This window comes from Hyperoodon ampullatus, assembly GCF_949752795.1.
Source record: "Hyperoodon ampullatus genome assembly, chromosome: 16".
Lineage (NCBI taxonomy): Eukaryota > Metazoa > Chordata > Mammalia > Artiodactyla > Ziphiidae > Hyperoodon > Hyperoodon ampullatus.
The window spans coordinates 72418843-72439191 of NC_136929.1; the positions used below are offsets into that span (position 1 = coordinate 72418843).

The 20349-nt window shown below is 41.4% G+C and overlaps 1 pseudogene across 1 annotated transcript; it reads left to right on the forward strand.

Moving 5' to 3' along the window:
• The first annotated feature begins 4733 nt into the window (after positions 1 to 4733).
• LOC307064938 (bolA-like protein 2) lies at positions 4734 to 12005 on the forward strand (annotated as a pseudogene). Its single transcript has 2 exons — positions 4734 to 4791; positions 11745 to 12005. The product of its transcript is annotated as a bolA-like protein 2 (transcript).
• Positions 12006 to 20349: the final 8344 nt, after the last annotated feature.

A 20349-nucleotide genomic window follows, 5' to 3' on the forward strand; every position in this document is an offset into this window, starting at 1 on the left:
CTTTTCTGCCTCCCTTAGATGATTGAGGGAAAATTTCCATTGTTTTATATTTCCTGTTACAGAAATTATACATTCTGTATTTTCTTCCAGTAATTATTCTTAAACTTCTAACATGTATAGGTAACTGGAAAGTCTAATTTTTTATATCTCTGTGCTTCTCCTGAACAATAAAGGACTTTGGAGCACTTAAACTTCAATTGTCCCCTACCCATCTTACATGACATCATGCAAATTTTTATTTGATTTTTTTCCTCTGCAAATTAGACAGTGTTATTATTATTTTATAGTCAATGTTTGCTTACCATTCCTTCTTGAATCTCAGATCTTCCTTCTGGAATCAAAATCCTTCTTTCTGGAATACATCATCAAAAATTCCTTTGTGAATGCTTTTTGGTGATAAACACTCTCCAGTTTGGTTTCCTAAAGATGTCCTTATTTCATTTCCATCTTTGCACGATAGTTACCCAGGTCTGCAGTTCTAGGTTAACAATCACTTTCTCTTTGGGCTTCTGTTGCTGCTGCTGCTGTGACATCAGCTGCCAGTTTTAGTTGTTATCCCTTCAGGAGCGACCCATCTCCTCTGTCTGCTTTTACCATCTTCTCATCATCTTTGTTGTTTTGCAGTTTGCTTCTCTATGTCTAGGTGTGGATTTCATTTTATTTCTCTTTTTTGTGGTTTATTGTGCTTCCTGCATCTAAGAATTCTTGTCTTTTACCAATTTTAGAAAATTCTCCAACACTATCTTCTAATATTGATTTCCCCCATTCTATCCTTCTGAATTCCAATCAAATGCATATTATACTTTCTTATTCTATCCTGTGTGTCTCAGTCTGTTTTGCTTATTTTCCATTTCCTGTTCTCTCTCTCTGTCTGTCTCTCTCTCTGTGTCTCTCTCTCTCTGACTCTCTCTCTCCTGCCAGGTCTTTTTGAAGGACCTTTTATGGAATGCATCTCAGAAATGTCCTCTGGAGATGAAAGGGAGAATCTCTTTATCCACTAACTTCCATTTCCTATTGGTCAACGGTGGTGCCATAAGTCGTAACTCACCCACCCTTCACTTGCAGGTGTGAGCGATGAGGAGTTCCCACAGGTACTCCATGCTATGACATCAGATGTTTCTTCAGGGAAGAGAACAAGAGATCCCCAGGACAGAATCAAAGTGAGGGTCTGTCTGGTTCTACCGAAGAGAAGCTGGTCTAAGCCTCTTGAAATAGGTTGCTGCAGCAGCAGCTGGAGCAAATGGTGGGACCAGGGGGACTTACAGAGGTCCACAAGCAGTGGCCAGCACAGATACTGATTGCATGTTTTACTGCAGTTTTAACTGTTTGAGTCAGAAGTTACTGTTTTCTTAGAATGACCAGTCCTCCCATATATCTGGAGAGAGAATAATCACACTGGTCTCTGTGCTGGTGCCTGTGGAGTGGACTGGAGAAATCTCACGATATGAAGAGAAAAGCATCGAGTGTGTCAGAAATTAGAAGGTAGGACATTGGCCGTGTAATCTAAGCAGGTCACTGAGCTTCTGTGAGCCCTGGTTTCTCCATCTATAAGGGGGGATAATAACAAATGCACTACTTACCTTATAGGACAGGAATCAAAGTGGTAACAAATATAAAATCATTTTATAAGCTGCAAAATGACCTAACAGTATAACTTATGATAATTGTAAACATTAAGGCTTATTTTTGTGTCCTGGCTACTCTCTGCACCCCAGGCCCCAAGCCAAGAAACTATACCAAGTTCTGGGCTTTTGGTAAGAAAAAAAGTGATGTGAGATAAATGCTTGAGAGAAGGAAAAAAAACAATAAAGCAACTATGATGGCAGTTTTTAAAATGAAGCAGATATGTTGCAGTGGTATGCTTTGTCACCTAAAATGTAACTAGGGGCAGGGATGTGGAAAAACTGGACCCTTGTGCACTATTGGTGGGGATGTAAAATGGGGCAGCTGCTATAGAAAACATATGGCAGTTCCTCAAAAAAAAAATAGAATTACAATATGATTTAGCAACTGTACTTCTAGATATATACCCAAAGAATTGAAAGCAGAGACTCAAAGAGATATCTGTACACCCCCGTTCATAGGAACAGTATTCACAATAGCAAAAAGGTGGCAACAGCCCAAGTATCCACTGACAGATAAATGGATAAACAAAATGTGGTATGTGCATATAATGGTATGTTATTCAGCTTTAAAAAGAAAGGAAATTCTGATAAATGTAACAACATGGATACACATTACTATATATAAAATAGATGATCAACAAGGACCTACTGTATAGCACAGGGAACTCTACCCAATATTCTGTAATAACCTATATGGGAAAAGAATCTGAAAAAGAATATATATATATAACTGAATCACTTTGCTGAACACCTGAGACTAACACAACAGTGTTAATCAACTATACTCCAAAATAAAATAAAAATTAAATTTTAAAAATGCAACAACGTGGATGAACCCTAAGGACAATATGCTAAGTGAAATAAGCCAGACACAAAAGGACAAATATTGTAAGAGTCCACTTATATGAGGTACCTAGAGCAGTCAAATTCATCAAGACAGAAAGTAGAGTGGTGGTTGGGACTTCCCTGGTGGAGCAGTGGTTAAGAATCCGCCTGCCAGGGCAGGGGACACGGGTTCGAGCCCTGGTCCGGGAAGATCCCACATGTTGCGAGCAACTAAGCCCATGCACCACAACTACTGAGCCTGCGCTCTAGAGCCCGCAAGCCACAACTACTGAGCCCACGTGCTACAGCTGCTGAAGCCCACGCGCCTAGAGCCCATGCTCCACAACAAGAGAAGCCACCACAGTGAGAAGCCCACGCACTGCAACAAACAGTAGCCCCCGTTCGCCGCAACTAGAGAAAGCCCGCGCACAGCAACGAAGACCCAATGCAGCCAAAATAAATAAATAAAATTAATTAATTAAAAAAAAAAAGAAAGTAGCATGGTGGTTGCCAGGGGCTGGGGGAGGGGAGGATGAGAAGTTATTATTGTTTAAAGGCGACAGAGTTTCGGTTCTGCACGATGGAGAGAGCTCTGGAGAGGGATGGTGGTGACGGCTGCACAGCGATGGGAGTATATGACTCGGAACTGTACACTTAAAACGGTTAAGATGGCAAATTTTATGTTACATATATTTTACCGCAATTTTTAACAAATGTAACCAACAATCAAAATAATATAGGAAGCAAAGGATGGTTTTCATAACAACTACAGCCTCTGCCTCAAGGATCAGTGGGATCCTCCCTGCCTCCTTCCCGGGCCAGGTGACCCAAGACTTCCAGGCTCTGGGGCCTGTCCTGTGTAAGGCTCGGGTGGCACGTGTGAACGTTCCCCATCCAGTGACACGGAGCCACACCTCCCCAGTCTGAACACTGCCCGGCTTCCAGGCGAGTGGACCACACAAAGCCCAAAAGCATGTTTCTCCTAAGCCCTGGGCCCTGCACAAGAGGCTCCGGAATCCCAGCTACTCCTCATCCCTCTACTGTGGCTCTGGGCCCACCAACCTGGCTTCGGGGAGAGCAGAAAGCCTTTCACCCAGAGCAGGGAAAGCAGAGCTGGAAGACGAGAGGACCGAAGGCAGACTTCTCAGGCTTCTGACAGTGTCGTTGGGAGCCGGACTTAACTGTCCGTCTTTCTTTCCTCAACATGTTCATTGAACACTGGCTTCAGTTATTAAATACTGTCAGCACCACCTGCAATGTAGATTACACGGTTGGTTCCTGTTCTTGAAACCTGGCTCTAATGTCCAAGAGTTTAAAGATCTTTTTTTTCTCCTGAAGTTTGATTACGGTTTAGAGTACTGTAGTTAATAGCCTAAAAGACCCTGGCACCAACTGGGTTGACTGGGTTTTGCCTCAGATATGCACACTGTCTTTCCCTGTTTGCCCTGAAGGTCAGTCTTTCCTCCAATTTGAGGCTGCTCAAATGACACAAGTGGTACAAAAATCATAATTTCTGTCCCTGGACCTAAGATAAATTCCCCCAGGCAATTATATTTGACGTGGCTGAAACATCAGTAGAATAAAAATGGCTGCAATCCTCTTGATGCTACTTGAATTTTAATGCACTTTGACTCTCTTGACAATGTGACGTTAATTTAGGGCTATAACTAAAATACTGCATATTGAAAGACATGTTCTTTGCTTCCCTTTGCTTATTTTGTGTACTTACAGTGAAATAAGCTTCAGTTATTATGGCAAAGCCTATTGAAAAATGTATACATAGATTTTAACACAATCTATAGCATACAAAGAATCTTTTTCAGGAAATCTGATATAGTCAAACCAGTTTTCCTAACATCCCAGATTCCCTAATTGTTATTTTATGCTATAGCGTCTAAAAACCAAATCACAGAAGACGTTGCAAGAGGCTTTTTTTAGGAGAATGGAAATCCCCTAGCATTTTACCTAGGATCTCAGAAAGTCGTTTCTCTGGAGAGCAGTGAATACTGACCAAAAAAATCAGACATGGTTATAAAATTTGCACAATACTGGTACATAAAGTACTTACATTCCTCCAGGCCTCCCATATCTTGACCAGTTTGCTCCAAGAAAGGTCTTTTCCTCTTTCACTAGGTGTTCATTCCTCCACAGGTGCTTACTGGGCACCTACTTCACCCCAGCGCAGTGTGAGGACCAGGCTGACACGGTCCCTCCTCTCAGGGAATTTACATTCTGGGTAACGACAGCTGGTGCGAGGACTGCGGAAGAAATAAATGGGACGACATGATGGAAACTTGGAGGGGGTGGATCTCGACTTTGGACATGAGTGTTTCCTCCACTGGTACTGTGTATGCCTGGCTGTGCCTCTGGCTGCAGGGCTCAGAGGGAAGGAAAGTGACAAAGTGCCCAGGTAGAAAAGAACTTCTAACTACATCTTTGTGTTCATAACTTTTTTTCTAATTTTAACAACTAATTTTGAGGTGTTTTATTTTTATTTCAGGGTTTTTTTTAGCTTTTATTTTCACAAAATTGAATTATTGGGTTAGAGAATATTCACTAATGACTACATATATGTATAACAAATTATATATGTGTGTATGTGTATATATTGTATACAGGTGTTTGTATATACTTATATCAAATATTTGTGTGGCATACATATATCATATATGCCACACAACATATATATATACACATAAATAGAGAGAGAGATCCAAATAAAAAGCCTGCACCGATTTATACTCCTATCATGAATGTACAAGAAAAGCTATTTCACATTTCTTTTAATCTCCTTTAAAATGCTTGCAAATTTGATAAATATAAATAGTATCCAAGTTCTTTCATTTTTCTTTATCATATTTTTAAATATAATATTGGAAAATACAGAAGAATATATGTGACATGTACATATGTTACAGAACAAAATGACACAGGTAAACCCATAACTCAGCCAATAACTTGCATCCATCCTGAATAACTCCTCTATCCTCTTGCCTCTTCCTCACTCCATCCCCAGGAGAACCTGTATCCTGTATTTTATGCCCATTATTCTCTTATCTTTCTTTTAAAATAATTTTATCATATATGTATATATAACTGAATAATATATTAGTGAATTTGGTTTTTTAGCCTTATAAAAATGATATCATACCTAATGAAGTTCTGCAACTTGCTAGTTCACTCAACATTATGTTTCTAAGATTCACCTATGTTATGGCACATAATTTAAGTTCATTTGTTTTTCACTGCTATATAAGATCCATCATTTTCCTGTTGGGTTGTTTTCAGGGTTTTTTAAATTATAAATCCATATGAACATCTCATAAAAATCATCTTGTGTATCAAAAAGCATTCAAGGGCTTCCCTGGTGGCGCAGTGGTTGAGAGTCCGCCTGCCAATGCAGAGGACACGGGTTCGTGCCCCGGTCCGGGAAGATCCCACATGCCGCAGAGCGGCTGGGCCCGTGAGCCATGGCTGCTGAGCCTGCGTGTCCGGAGCCTGTGCTCCGCAACGGGAGAGGCCACAACAGTGAGAGGCCTGCGTACTGCAAAAAAAAAAAAAAAAAAAAGCATTCAAGATAATGCTAAATATTTCTGCAATGTACCAACGGAAACATCAGCTGTACCAATGTACATTTCCACCAGCAATATATACCATTTATCCTCATTCTCTCCAACACTTGACAGGGTCAGACTTCTTCACTGTTGGCAAGCAATTGTTGTGGGTATAAAATAACATCTTACTGTCGTCTGACTTGATATTGCCCTGATTACTAATGAAATAGAACATGTCTTTTCATAGTTATGTGCCATACATATTTTCTCTTCTGTGAAATACCAGTCCACCTCTTTTGCACATTTTTTCATTTCTATTTAGTGATTTATCTTATAGATTTATAGAAGTTCATAGCATATTCTGGATTCTAATTCTTTGTTGATTGTATGTATTACAAATATGTTCTCCCAGTGAATGACTTAATTTACATTTACATGATGGTATTTTTTGAAGAAGTCAATTTTAAAATAGTCAAGGGACTTCCCTGGTGGCACAGGGCTACAAAGTTGTAAGTCTTTATATCAGCTAGAGCAAGTTCATCTACCTTATGCTTCTTGACTCTTTAGAACGAACCTGTCAATTTTTTTTTTAATTTATTTATATTTGGCTGTGTTGGGCCTTCGTTTCTATGCGAGGGCTTTCTCTAGTTGTGGCAAGCGGGGGCCACTCTTCATTGCGGTGCACGGGCCTCTCACTGTCGCGGCCTCTCTTGTTGCGGAGCACAGGCTCCAGACGTGCAGGCTCAGTAGTTGTGGCGCATGGGCCTAGTTGCTCCGTGGCATGTGGGATCTTCCCAGACCAGGGCTTGAACCCATGTCCCCTGCATTGGCAGGCAGATTCTCAACCACTGCGCCACCAGGGAAGCCCGAACCTGTCAATTTTAATGAAGATTCCATTCAGATTTTCTTTGGAATTTGGAGAGAATAAACAACTTCATAATACTGAGTATTCCTTTCCAAAAACATGAATATTATTCCATTTTCTTGGGTGTTCTTTAATGTCCTCCAATAAGACCTTATGATATTCTGCATATAGATCTTGCACATCTTTTGTTAAAAGTATTCCTAGTGTAGCAGGTTGCCAATTGTCTCCAAAAATCCATCCATCTCTTCCTGGGCACACAGCCACCCAAAGAGATTCTACTCACCCCAGGAGTGATGGTACAGCCTCCAGGTAGCGCCTACTGAAAGAATCACTGCTTTCCCTGGACTCAGCTTTTCCTCACCTTGTGCTGACCACAACACTGATGTGGAAGTGGCCCAGTTCTGATGATTCAGATGAGTACAGTACTCTCGGGAATGACCTAGCAACAAAGTGAAAGGAACCTAGGTCTCTGGATGACCTGTTGAAGCAGAGCTGTCTGCCAGCCTAGACCAACCACACTAGAAACTTCTCTTTTATTTAAGCCATGCTATTCAGGGGTTCGTTATGTTATGCTATGTTTTTTACACACTGTTAGATTCTGTTTAGTAATGTTTTATCTGGAATTTTTATATCTGCGCTTAAGAGTGAGATTGAACTGCAATTTTCCTTTATTCTTATGTTCTTTCCTTGTTTTGATGCCCTAAAGGGCATTAAGAATATTTCCACTCTTTCAGTCCTCTGGAGGAATTTACATAAGATGAAATAATTTGTTTCTAGAAAATTTAGTTGAACTCATCCGTAAAACCATCTGGATTTCATGTAGTTCTTGTTGGGAAGAATTTTTACTGTGAGTGATTTCATTTTAACACTTTCTTTATAAATAAGTAATGAGTGCTACCTCAATGCAGTTTTAATTTCCGTTTTATATTACTAATAGAGTTGCTTATCTTTCCATATGTCTATTAATTGTGGGTTTCCTATTTTGTGGGTTGCCAGTTTCTTTCTTTTTCCCATTGTGATCATCTAGATTAATTAGGCTTCCCCTCCCAGTGTGGATGGGGTACCATTCTCCACCCCAATGATGTTGGGCTTGGCCATATGACTTGCTTTGGCCAATAGAACAATAGCAGACATGACACAAGCAAAAGGCTTTAATTATGCTTGCTCAGATTGGTGTATCTCTTGCACTAGTGCTGTCACCATGACAACCAGCCCTGGGGAATCACTGGCCTTAGAGTGATGAGCACACTTGGAACAGACCTGTACCCAAACTGCATCCTGGAGCCAAGCCCAGCAAACTTGGAGCCTGAAGCAGCAGAGTCACCCAGCTCAGTACAATCTAAGTCAGACAAATAGCAGACTTGTGTGAGAATAAATGCTGTTGTTAAAAGCCAGTGAGTTTTAAGGGGACTTGTTATGCAGTAGTATTGTAATAATAGCTGACTAACACATCTATTTATCTATCAGTGTGTTAGAGAATTTCTTATCATGTTTTGTAATCATTAGCTTATATAATTTTAATATATAACTTAAATTAATATTCACATAATTTATATAATTATTAGTTTATTGCTGTAACTATCCCCCCCCCGCTAGAGTTTGTCTTGTATTTTGATGGTGTTTCTTAATTTTACACATAGGGAAATTTTACTCATTTTTAGTTACGTTTGTACATTTTTCCCCCCTGTTGCTCTTCTATTCCTTTTGAACCTAAACAGTCTTTCCCAATTCTGAGATTTAATAAATAATCAATTCCATTTTCTGTTTTACAAAACTTTAAAAGTGTGTAATTCTCTAATCTATCTGGAATAAGAGAGGTACATTAATCATTCCTAGATCCTCTTATTTTTTTTTCCTGAGTTCAGTGTGATATATCTGGGACCCCTAAAAATTAATCCCAATTCTAATTGGAAAAAATGTTTAAATTGAAAACTCATTAAGATTATATAATAGTCACCCTTTTAGCTAACAGCTTTGTTTTTGCTTTAAATTTTTAATTAAATTGGCATACCAATTTAACTATCCCAATTACTTTGTGTTTAACCAAGCTGAAATTACACTTTCATTTGCTGTCCAATTCCTCTAGAGAATTCAAATGCATCACAATCCTCTAGTAACCCACAGCTCTGTTCCTTATTAACCAAAATAATTCAATTGCTCACAAAATTTTTTACTATTTCTTCCTAGATTGTCTTACAATCCTCTTATCTATACAAGTTGAAATTGAAGGAGGCATATTGCACTGTTAGAAGGACTAGAAAAACGCTGTGTGGATAGCATCACTGTATTGAAGGTATCCTGCTGTGAGTGAAGGTGCGTCCCTCGGTGGAGCCTTCCCGGATTCTCTAAGGGGAATTGGCTGCTCTTCCCCCTGTGGTCCCATAGCACAGTGTGTATGGGACTTGCATTGCAACGTACTTTCGTTTACATGTTTGTTCACCCCATTTGACTGTGGGTCCCCCATTGGCAGTTACTCATTTCTAGTTGTCTAGCACCCATCTTGGTACTTGGATCATAGAAGATGCTCAGTACCTATTGGTTGACTGATTAACTGATTGGAAGGTTGCACTGGGTGATAGTAAAGTGATGGTGGGCAGCCTATTTGGGTAGCTTCCTTTCTCTTTCCTTTCTGTGAGACCACGACCAATACATAATTCATTTAAACTCTTATACCAGGTCATTCTTTTATATCTCCCACTCTAGGTAGTTATTGGAGTGCCCAAACACCACACAGGAGATAGGAAAGTGGGGATTAAAAAATTCTCCCCAGGGGGGCTTCCCTGGTGGCGCAGTGGTTGAGAGTCCACCTGCCGATGCAGGGGACACAGGTTTGTGCCCCAGGTCCGGGAAGATCCCACATGCCGCGGAGCGGCTGGGCCCGTGAGCCATGGCCGCTGAGCCTGCGCGTCCGGAGCCTGTGCTCCGCAATGGGAGAGGCCACAACAGTGAGAGGCCCATGTACCACAAGGAAAAAAAAAAATTCTCCCCAGTTTCTATAACTAAGTTATTCTAGCGCCATGATATACTGGAAGGAGCCCTGAACTAGGGGTAGGGAGACTTAGGGTCCAAGTCCAGCTCTTCCCCTTAATACCCAGCTTAGAATAGGTCACTTCATTCCCCGGGGCTGCAATTTTGCCATCTGCAAACTGAAATGTGCCACTGCATTGCACGATCTGTTAGGTCCTTAGGACTTTAGTTCTGTACAGAACTACTCAGGATGAGAGTCATTCATCAGGCAGCCACACTGCATAGTGGAAGGACATGGGGCTTTGGAGTCAGGTGGTTGGGGCATTGTATCCAAACTGTCAGTTACTAGATTAACAACCTTGGGCAAGTTATTTAGCTTCACTGATGCTCAGTTTTCTGTGGGACGTATAATACCTCTCTTGCAAAGCTGCTGTGAAATTTAAATGAGATAAGGCAGATGAAGCCTGTGGCACTGCGCTTAGACTGCAGTAGAGTCTAGACAGGAACCTTCGTTGTGTTCGTCACACCCCTGTCCTTGCACACAGAGGAAGCTCATCTTTCACCTTTCACTGATGCTCACATACACTGCACACACACGCACACGCGCACACACACACACACACACACGGTGGAATAGTTAAAGACAGCAGAAGTCCAATTTTAATGACTTTTTTCCCATGGTTCTGGTACCATCATTGCCAAAAAGAGAGGATATCTTACAGTCAGTGATTTAATGGTTAAATGTTAAGTTCTTGATGTCTTATAATCATTAAATAAATATTCCCTAGGTAATTCCCCCTATGTCCAATAAAATGAAAAATCACCAGATATATGCAACTTGGAAACTGGAGTTATTAGGTTCTTTAAATCCTGGACAAAGATACCATTAAAGTGGTATCCAATAACTTTTTAATATAAAGTAATATAATATAATATAATATATATATAATATATAATATAATATAGTAACTTTTTAATTATAAAGCTTATTTCATACACAGTAAGCAATATTACAAGATGGCACAATAAAACAGTATTACCAACAGTTCCAAGTGTTATGTTTCTCCTGTACTTTACATCTTAGGTCTGGATATTAAGGTTTGTGATTGCTTGTTTTGAAACAAAACCCATCTACCTACAAGGCAATTCACTTTGGAATCGGTTACTCAAAGTTGCAGCAGGCTTCAAAGCCCAGAGGGAGAACATTGATGATTCAACTGTCCCCTCAAATTGGGTTTTGAAATTCGTGACTTGGGAGCACGCCCTTCACTGACTTTGAGGGAGCGCTAACACCTGGTCTGCCCAGCAGAGGGCAACAGGACCCGAGGAAAAGCAGCAAGAGAATCAGCCGGGTTTTAAACTCAGGCTCCCCAGGAGGGGCCACCCGAGGCCAGGGCCAAGGAGGATGACACTCTTCCCGGCCACGAGGAGCACCAGGGCCAATGCAGAGTGGAAAGATGGGTGCCTTGTCCAAAAGCACCTCAAGCCCCCTCCCCTGGACTGCTCTTGCCCGGAGACTGTGGGGACGCCCCCCTCCATTCACGCACAGCTCTTTAGGTGTCACCTTCTCAAGGAGACCCTCCCCAGCTAAAACAGCATCCCCATCCCCCTCTAAGTGGGACCTGACCCTGTAACCACCTTTATTTTTCCTCCGAGCACTTACCGCCAACACCTGATGTATTATATTAGTCTGCACTTACTAGAATGTCCATGGGAGCAGGAATTTTCTAGAGTTTTCGGTCCATGACTGTATCCCCAGCTTCTGGAACGGTGCCCAGAATGTGTAAACACTGGACTGTTGAAATGAGGATATGTCTTGACAACCACTGATGAGACAAAAGTAAAAACCAAAGAATATCAATGCGGCAGGGGTCCGAGTTGCAATTTGTCCCCGCTTGGGGGCCACAGTGGAACTCAGCACCCAGTACCTCCAGGGAGAAGCTGCAGGGGGACCTGGAGATGGAGCACGTGGAAGTGGGGGACACGACTCCCAACTGTTGCGTGTCCAGCCTCCGCGTCCTCGTGGTGTCGGCCAAGTTCAAGGGGAAGCCGCTGCTTCAGAGACACTGGCTTGTGAACACCTGCCCAGCAGAAGAGCTCCTGCACATCCATGCCTTTGAGCAGAAAACCCTGACCCCAGCGCAGCAGGCCTGTGAGCAGCAGAAATAAGGGACCCAGACCTGCACACCTATTAAATTATGGATCAGGGCCAAAAAAAAAAGAGCAAAATAAAACAAAACAAAACAAAAGAATAACCAGGGCAAGGCCTGCAGGGCATCCCTGTTCGATCAGCAGATGGAATGGGAAAGACTGTCCCTCTACCTGTATGCAGATTTGCTCTGAAAGCAGAACGCCGACTGTGCATAGAACCATCATATTTTCCCATCACCTAATCTGTGATACTTCTACAACATCCTTGGAGAGTGACTGCTTCCCTCCTTTTACAGGTGAAATAAATAAAGCCCAGAGAAGTACAGAATCTTACACAAGATTCCAGAGTCACACAGCTCCCGTGGCAGAGCCGAATCAAGAAGACCAGAACTCAAGCAAGACTGACGTTTATCCTCCTGCTCTTTCTGAGATCTCGCTGTTCCAGACATGGGGTCTGCAGTCTGACCTTTTCATTCTATCCCAGGGTCAGGAAGATAAACTTAGTGGCCCAGCGCCTTGGGAATTGATTCAGCTTGTTTGCAGAGACCAGTCAGCTTTGCCTTGGATTCTGTTCACTGTCAACGTATCAATAATTCTTTTTTTAAAAAATAAATTTATTTATTTTTATTTATTATTTTTGGCTGTGTTGGGTCTTCGTTGCTGTGCGCGGGCTTCCTCTAGTTGCGGCGAGCAGGGTCTACTCTTCGTTGCGGTGCGTGGACTTCTCATTGCCGTGGCTTCTCTTGTTGCAGAGCATGGGCTCTAGGCGTGTGGGCTTCAGTAGTTGTGGTGCGTGGGCTCAGTAGCTGTGGCTCGTGGGCTCTAGAGCGCAGGCTCAGTAGTTGTGGCACACGGGCTTAGTTGCTCCGCGGCATGTGGGATCTTCCCAGACCAGGGCTCCAACCCGTGTCCCCTGCATTGGCAGGTGGATTCTTAACCACTGCGCCACCAGGGAAGCCCAATAATTCCTTATTAATAAGCCCAAGCATATGACATTTCTGAGCAATTGCATATTGAATGTCAAGGGAAAAGATAGGGGAGTGCATTGTGTGTTGTGAAATATTGCAATAGACAGGCATATTACAAGTTATGTGATTCTAAGCGTTGCTTCATAAATGATCCTTGATCTCTGGCCCCTGTGGAGTTCATTATCTGGCCCTGAGCTGGCACTTATTCCAGACCATATACTGTAGCTAACTAGCCACAACTATGTTGCACACGAGGCTTTCCTTTGTGGTGAACTTTAATATTCAGCTGGAGTTCCTTTAATTGTGTTTTTCTAATTAAATTGCAAATTGTAATTGTTTCTTCCTCTTGAAAGATCTTAGACTTCATCATTGAGTTCCTATGCTCATATATCAACTGAACTATTTTTAAGACTTTGGCATGACTAAATAACCAAATAGACCTTGCCCCATAGATAACTTTTGGATAAATATAAAATTTCCTCTTTGACAATAATCTTCTCACAACATGACTCTCTAACAGTGTCTGATGTCTAATTATTACAAAAGGGACAAGAATAATACGTCAGTGTAAATAGACAAAATGACCTGTATTGTACCCATATCTATGAACCACTATATTTCTCCTTTCCTGGTCTTTAAAATGGAAGAAGTTCCATTTGACTCTGCTCTAGTTAAAGGACGATCATGAAGATTAATTGAACACTCTTGGAAAAAACAAAAATATTATAGAATAAATTTTGGCAAGCAAAGTTACCAAGTTAATAATAAATTTTTTTACAACACAGCTATCTCATAACAGTTTGATAAAGATGATGAGATTTGTAGAGCACAGAATTTTAAAACTGGAGGAGATTCCAAAGGTGACCTGGCTCAAATTCATTTTACAGAGGAATAAACAAAAATGTGCAGAAATAGCAAATTTGAGACACTCTGTTTTAAAGTTTTCCTTTGATAGACTAAGATTATATAATAAGTTATGTTTAGAGAGGGAATGAAACTTCCTATTTAACTCTAGAATACAGCACAGTAGTGAGACCCTAGCATCTCTTTGAGGGGCTCTGGACTATTTACAGCAGCTTCTTTATTCTTCATACATCAGGTTTCCCAGATCCTTCACGATCCTGATAAATTTTAAATTGTCAGTGTCCTTCTCAAAACGACTAAACTTAGATCCTCAATCCTATTCTCACCATTATAGGGAACTGTGGGGTTGGTACCACCTTGAAACCCAGATGGATCTAATTAATGCAAACCAAAATCACGTCCATTTTTGGAACACCCGCCTAAGCTAAAACCGCTACCTAGGCTTCTCCTATGAAACTGCTTTAAACTGGGGCACAGCTGTTCTTTTTGTCTGCTTGGGAGCCATCTCTCCTGCTTCTGCAACAGCACCCCAATGTTTGCTTTGGGGAGTTACCACTCTAACCATCCGAGAGAATCTGGGAGGGACTGTCAATACAGGTGGCCTGCCCTCCCCTGCCCAAGAGGTGGGTATGTGAGTCAAACTAGACCAACCAGCTGCCCTCTCTCCAGGCAAAGATCTTGACTCAGAAAGAGTTACGAAGAGGGGGGGGGAGGGAAAGAGGAAGAAGAAGGGGGGGAGAGGGAGGGGAAGGGGAAAGCAGGACCTGACTGGTTTGAGTGGGTGTGCTGAAAAGATACTGTCCGTCTGTCAGTCACTTCTAGTTTCCTAGATCCTCAAAGTTATTCTGGTTTGGGAGCTTCCAGATCTTGATTCTTCAGCCTTTCCTTCGATTCTATGAGTACCCCCTGCGTCTTTTGTTAAAACAAAGTCAGTTTCCGTTGCTATTAACCAAAATCTCTACCTGGTACACCTGGCCTCCAGGCTATTTTCCGGTTTGTTTCCTTATGTGTTTTCTGCCCCTCATCCTCTTCTATCAGAGATGGAAGCTTGTCTGCCCTGTTCATTGCTGGATCTCCAGAACCAAGAATTATGTCCGTAACATGGGAAACTCTCAAGAAATATATGTTGGATAAGTGACTGATAGACAATTCCCTGAATAATCCAGTTGTCAAATCTGAGTACCTTGGGATGATAAACTGAAAAAAAAAAAGTTTTGTTGCTGTTGTTTTCATTTTTGTTTTTAATTTTTTGGCCGAGTGGCACATGGGATCTTATTTCTGCGACCAGGTATCGAACCCGCACCCGCCGCAGTGGAAGCGCAGAGTCTTAACCGCTGGACCGCTAGGGAATCCCCAAGGTTTTTTTTTTCTTTTTTCTTTTTTTAATAAAGGTCTATTACTTTATTAACCTGAGCTCATAAAAGAAATGGGGGAAAATGTCTATAAGAGAGTACATAAGACCTGATCCTCACTAACTCAATGCAAGTCCTGTTTTCTGCCAAATTAGCCTCAGAATTGAGCACCTGGGCAAAGGGTGGCGAGGACCTTGTGACCAAGTGGATGGTTCAACTCCTTCTGCCTCGGGGGAACGGAGCCCCAGGGAAGGACTGCAGCTGCTGTGGCCAGAATCACCCCCTCCCCCAGCCCCCAGCCCAACAAGCCAGGGAGAAAAGCAAGCAGCTGAGTGGAAATGATCCATGGAGAAATGGCTCTGCATTTCTGCACTTGCTGTGTGATCCATGATAAATTTCATGTGGGCCTAAGACTGGTCTTGGTTTAAAAAGAATGAGGAGAAGCAGCAAGAAAGGGAGGAGTTGTGCCAATAGGATTATTGTGGCCAGTGTTTGCTGCTGAAGACAATTAGGTGAATACGGAAGCCTTCGGCACAAGAAGAGGATGCTCCCAGACTTGCCACCCCCAGGTAGGATATAAACAAAATCCGAACTATTATTGCTTTGGAGGACTTTAATAAACTATGGAGGGGATATGAAGTAAAACCCTGTATTACAGAAGAAGTGTCAATTAGTTCTTACACCTCACAGAGGCCTTACCAGAGATGCTTCTTTTTTTTTTTTTTTTTTTGCGGTACGCGGGCCTCTCACTGTTGTGGCCTCTCCCGCTGCGGAGCACAGGCTCCGGACGCGCAGGCCCAGCGGCCATGGCCCACGGGCCCAGCCGCTCCGCGGCATATGGGATCCCCCCAGACCGGGGCACGAACCCGTATCCCCTGCATCAGCAGGCGGACTCCCAACCACCGCGCCACCAGGGAGGCCCCAGAGATGCTTCTTAATAATGGCTAATTTGAAATGAGTGTCTGTTATATGCCAGACCAGATGCTAACTGTGCTAAGTGATTTGCATGCATTTTCTTGTGTGATTGCACAATATTCTGGGGTAGATACTGCTATAATCTCCCATTTACAGATCAGGAAAGTGGAGTTTAGAGAAGTTGACAACTTGCTCAAGGCCACACAGATTTCAACTGGATAGCAAGGGATGCTAGTCTGGAGAGAGGGAAATAGAATAGGATAAAGGAGAGAGGCCAGGGAGATCCCTGTATCTGCCCCCATTGTGGGTGTGAAAGAGAAATTTCAGGAAAAGATTAGGCAAGGAGAAAACCAGAGGGGAGTGTAACAGTATTCAGACGGCCCCGTTTTAATGGGGACCTGAGTGTGTCCTGAGCCCTCCCAGGGGGCCACTGCTCAGTTCCCATCCCCCTCCCCCTCTGTACTGTTCCTTCCAAACCATTCCTCATCCACCCTCACCCAACACAATCTGCAGTCCCTTTGTAGCAACTAATCCAACTGAGAGATTTGCAGGAGTGATTTCCACGGGTGTCTCACTAAAAAATAATGAGAAGTGGTTTTCTCACCCTCCTCTCAGAAAGCAATCGTGGCTTTGAGTCTTGGAAACTTGCATTTATTCTTGACCCAGAGAAGAAAGAACAGATCTTTTAAGTGCCCCAAGGTTTGCGAAAGAGGGGGCGTGACCCTTCCAGCCCCAGGAAGAGTTGGATCCTCTAAAGAGAGGGTCTCAAAACACTGCCCCCTGGCATCCCCAAGACCATTTCAGTGGATAGAAGAGGTCAAAACTACTTTCAAAATCATATGATTTTATTTGCCTTTTTCCCTTTCATTCTCGCACCGGTGTACCTGGAGTTGTACCTAATGTGTGACATCACAACAGACTGGATGCAGAAGCAGATATGAGAATCCAGCTGTCTTCTATCAAGCCAGATATTAAAGTGATTTACAAAAATGTAAAACAAAACAACACCGTTCTTCTCATTAATATTTTTTTTGCACTGGAGAATGTCTAAAGCTGACCTTGAGGACAGTTGCATCTTGCCCTAACTTTTTTGCTACAGGAAGAAACAATACTTTGGAGACAAAACAAAACATTTACCTTCAGGAAAAGAATTCTTTTCATTCGTGTCTTCCTCCAAAAAGTCATACAATTTATGACTAGGTTACCCTGTTTGCGCTGCTGCTGTTTTGTTTTGCTTTGGTCACTTTTCCTCCCTTCTGAGCCTCCCCAGTCTTTTAATCCAGCTTACTCTGGGACAGAATGAATCACTGAAACACAGGTGCCAGGCCACCAGAGAGCAGCCCTAGTCAACGATTGCCCCCAAAGCGTGACAACTTATTAATCAGTAGAGCTATCAGTACATTTTATCTTCAAGAATCTAAAATATCACTGCCCGTCCATTTCATGGCTGGTGGAGACTCCCTGGTGTCTGCTTATGTTCTTCAGATAAGAGCTGTTTATGGGCAGGGCCCCTAGCTAATGCAGCCCCATGAGCTGCCACAAGGCCTTGTGAAGTACCTGGTGCACAGAGGCACTCAGTAAATGTGGAGTAAATATAGTTGGATTGGACTGCAAAACCCTTGGCCCTGCCAATCCAGGAATAACCAGAGGGACCTGATGAGGTGTGACGTATCGCCAAGTCAACCAAGCAACCCCAGCTGGTACCCCAATTTCTGCTGGCCCTCCTCATCGACCCCCAGTCAATGCCTTTGCCTATGGGAGCCCCACAACTGCCCTGCCCTACCTTCCTCCCTCCGACCAGACCGTGAGGAGATAGGAGGCCAGAGAGTGGATGGGAGTACCCAGAGAGACCTCCACCAACGTTGACATGGCTCATCCTGGCCTATTTGTATCCAGAACTGAATAGTCCTGCAGTGATTGTCTATCACTTATAAATGTTAATGTGTACATAACCACTTTACCAAAAAAAAAAAAAATCAACTAAAATGTTTCTAATTCTGATCAATATTGAAACTTGAATTTTTAGAGTTATAATCAGTGAGTTATACTCTAAACTATTGAGAGTGCTCATTTTTTATTGAATATAATCTATATACTTGTCACATTAATGGTTATGTAGAGTTTTTTTATACTGATGTACTATTGTTTGCTTAACAGTTGCTGTGCATTGGTTACTTGGGTCGCTCCAATTTTTCACTACCAGCAATTATGCTATGATAAACATATTTGTGCAAATTGCCTCTTTTTGTGTCTTTTAGTATTCCTTAGACTCTATTTCCACAGGCTATACTCCTAGTAATAAGATTACCAGGGCAAAAGAATGAATGGATACACACACACATATGTATCGCCATGTTGCTTTACAGAAAGATGACAACAAATCATTGGTTTCAATTTCGCAACAATTTTTTAAGCAAGAGTTTTTAAAATCTTACTTTAAAAAGGTTGAGGTCTTAGAATTTAAGGATTGGAATGGAGGACTCTTTAGAGGTCATTTTGGCCAGCTCCCCAAAGAGTGCAAAGATGCCCTCATCATCACAATTCATTTTGTGACAATCTGTCATGATAGTATAAGAAGAAAATCCAGCATCACACAAATATGTAATTGTAATAGGATGAGTATTTCAATAATCTTTTAAAATAAGTGTTGGTATTTTCTTTGATACAACACCAAAACACAACAAATGGCTAGTTGCAATGTAAATAGAATTTGAAACTATATCAGTTGAAATGTTCATACTCTGTTACATTAAATTCACTGGTCTATCTTGCACTTCAAATGACACTTTTACTCAGGCATGATTTTATAGCATCATGCATTGGTCAGTTGAAAATTTTTGGTTCACTAGTAACAGGGATCTTTCAAATGTAGACACATTTATTATATAATCAAAAATCACATTGGCCCAGGACCAAGTGGCTTCGCTGGAGAATTCTACCAAACATTTAAAGAAGAATTAACACCTAGCATCTCAAACTCTTGCAAAAAGTTGAAAAGGAGAGAACACTTCCTAACTAATTTTACAAGGCCAGCATTACCTTGATAATAAAATCAGATAAAGATACTACAGTGAAAGAAAACTACAGATTAATATCCCTGAAAAATATGCAAAAATCCTCAACAAAATACTAACAAGGCAACTTCAACAACACTTTTAGAAGATTATACACCATGATCAGGTGGGATTTATTCCTGGAATGCAAGGATAGTAAAATCAGTCACTGTAATGCATCACGTTAACAGGATGAAGGACGGAAACCACGCAATCATCTCAATTGATACAGAAAAAGCGTTTGACAAAATTCAGTACCCTTTCATGAGAAAAACACTCAACACACTAGAAAGAGAAAACTACCTCAACATAATAAAGGCCATATGTGAAAATCCCACAGGTAATGTCATACTCAATAGTGGAAAACTGAAAGCTTTCTCTCTAAGATCAGGAAGAAGACAAGGATGTCTACTCTTTCCACTTCATCTAAACTAGAAAGGAAGAAGTAAAATCATCTCTGTTTGCAGATGACATGATCTTATTTGTAGGAAACCTTAAAGATTACACACACATATACCTGTTGAAACTAATAAACACATTAAGCAAACTTGCAGGATACAAAACTGACATGCAAAAATCAGTTGCATTTCTATACACTAACAATTCTAAACACTTCTATATACTAATGAACAACTTGAAAATGAAATTAAGAAAACAATCCTATTTACAATAGCATCAAAAAAATGAAATATTTAGGAATAACTTTAACCAAGGAGGCAAAAGACTTGTACACTGGAAACAAAATACTGGAAGAAATTTTAAAAGACATAAATAAATGGAAAGACATCTCATGTTCATGGATTGGATGACTTAATATTGTTAAAACGTCTGTACTACCCAAAGCAATCTACGGATTCAATGTAATCCCTATCAAAGTCAAAATCCTTATGAAGTGGCATTTTTTGCAGAAATAGGAAAAACCATCCTAAAATTCATATGGAATCTCAAAGAATCCCAAATAGCCAAAACAATCTTGACAAAGAAAAACAAAGCTACAGGCCTTACATGTCCTGATTTCCAAACATATTACAAAACTACAGTAATCAAAATAGTATGGTACTGACATAAAGACAGACATATAGACCAACAGTATAGACTAGAAAGCCCAGAAATAAATCCTCAGATATATAATCTTTGACAACAGGGAAAGGATAGTCTCTTCAACAAATGGTGTTGGGAAAACTGGACAACCACACACACACACACATAC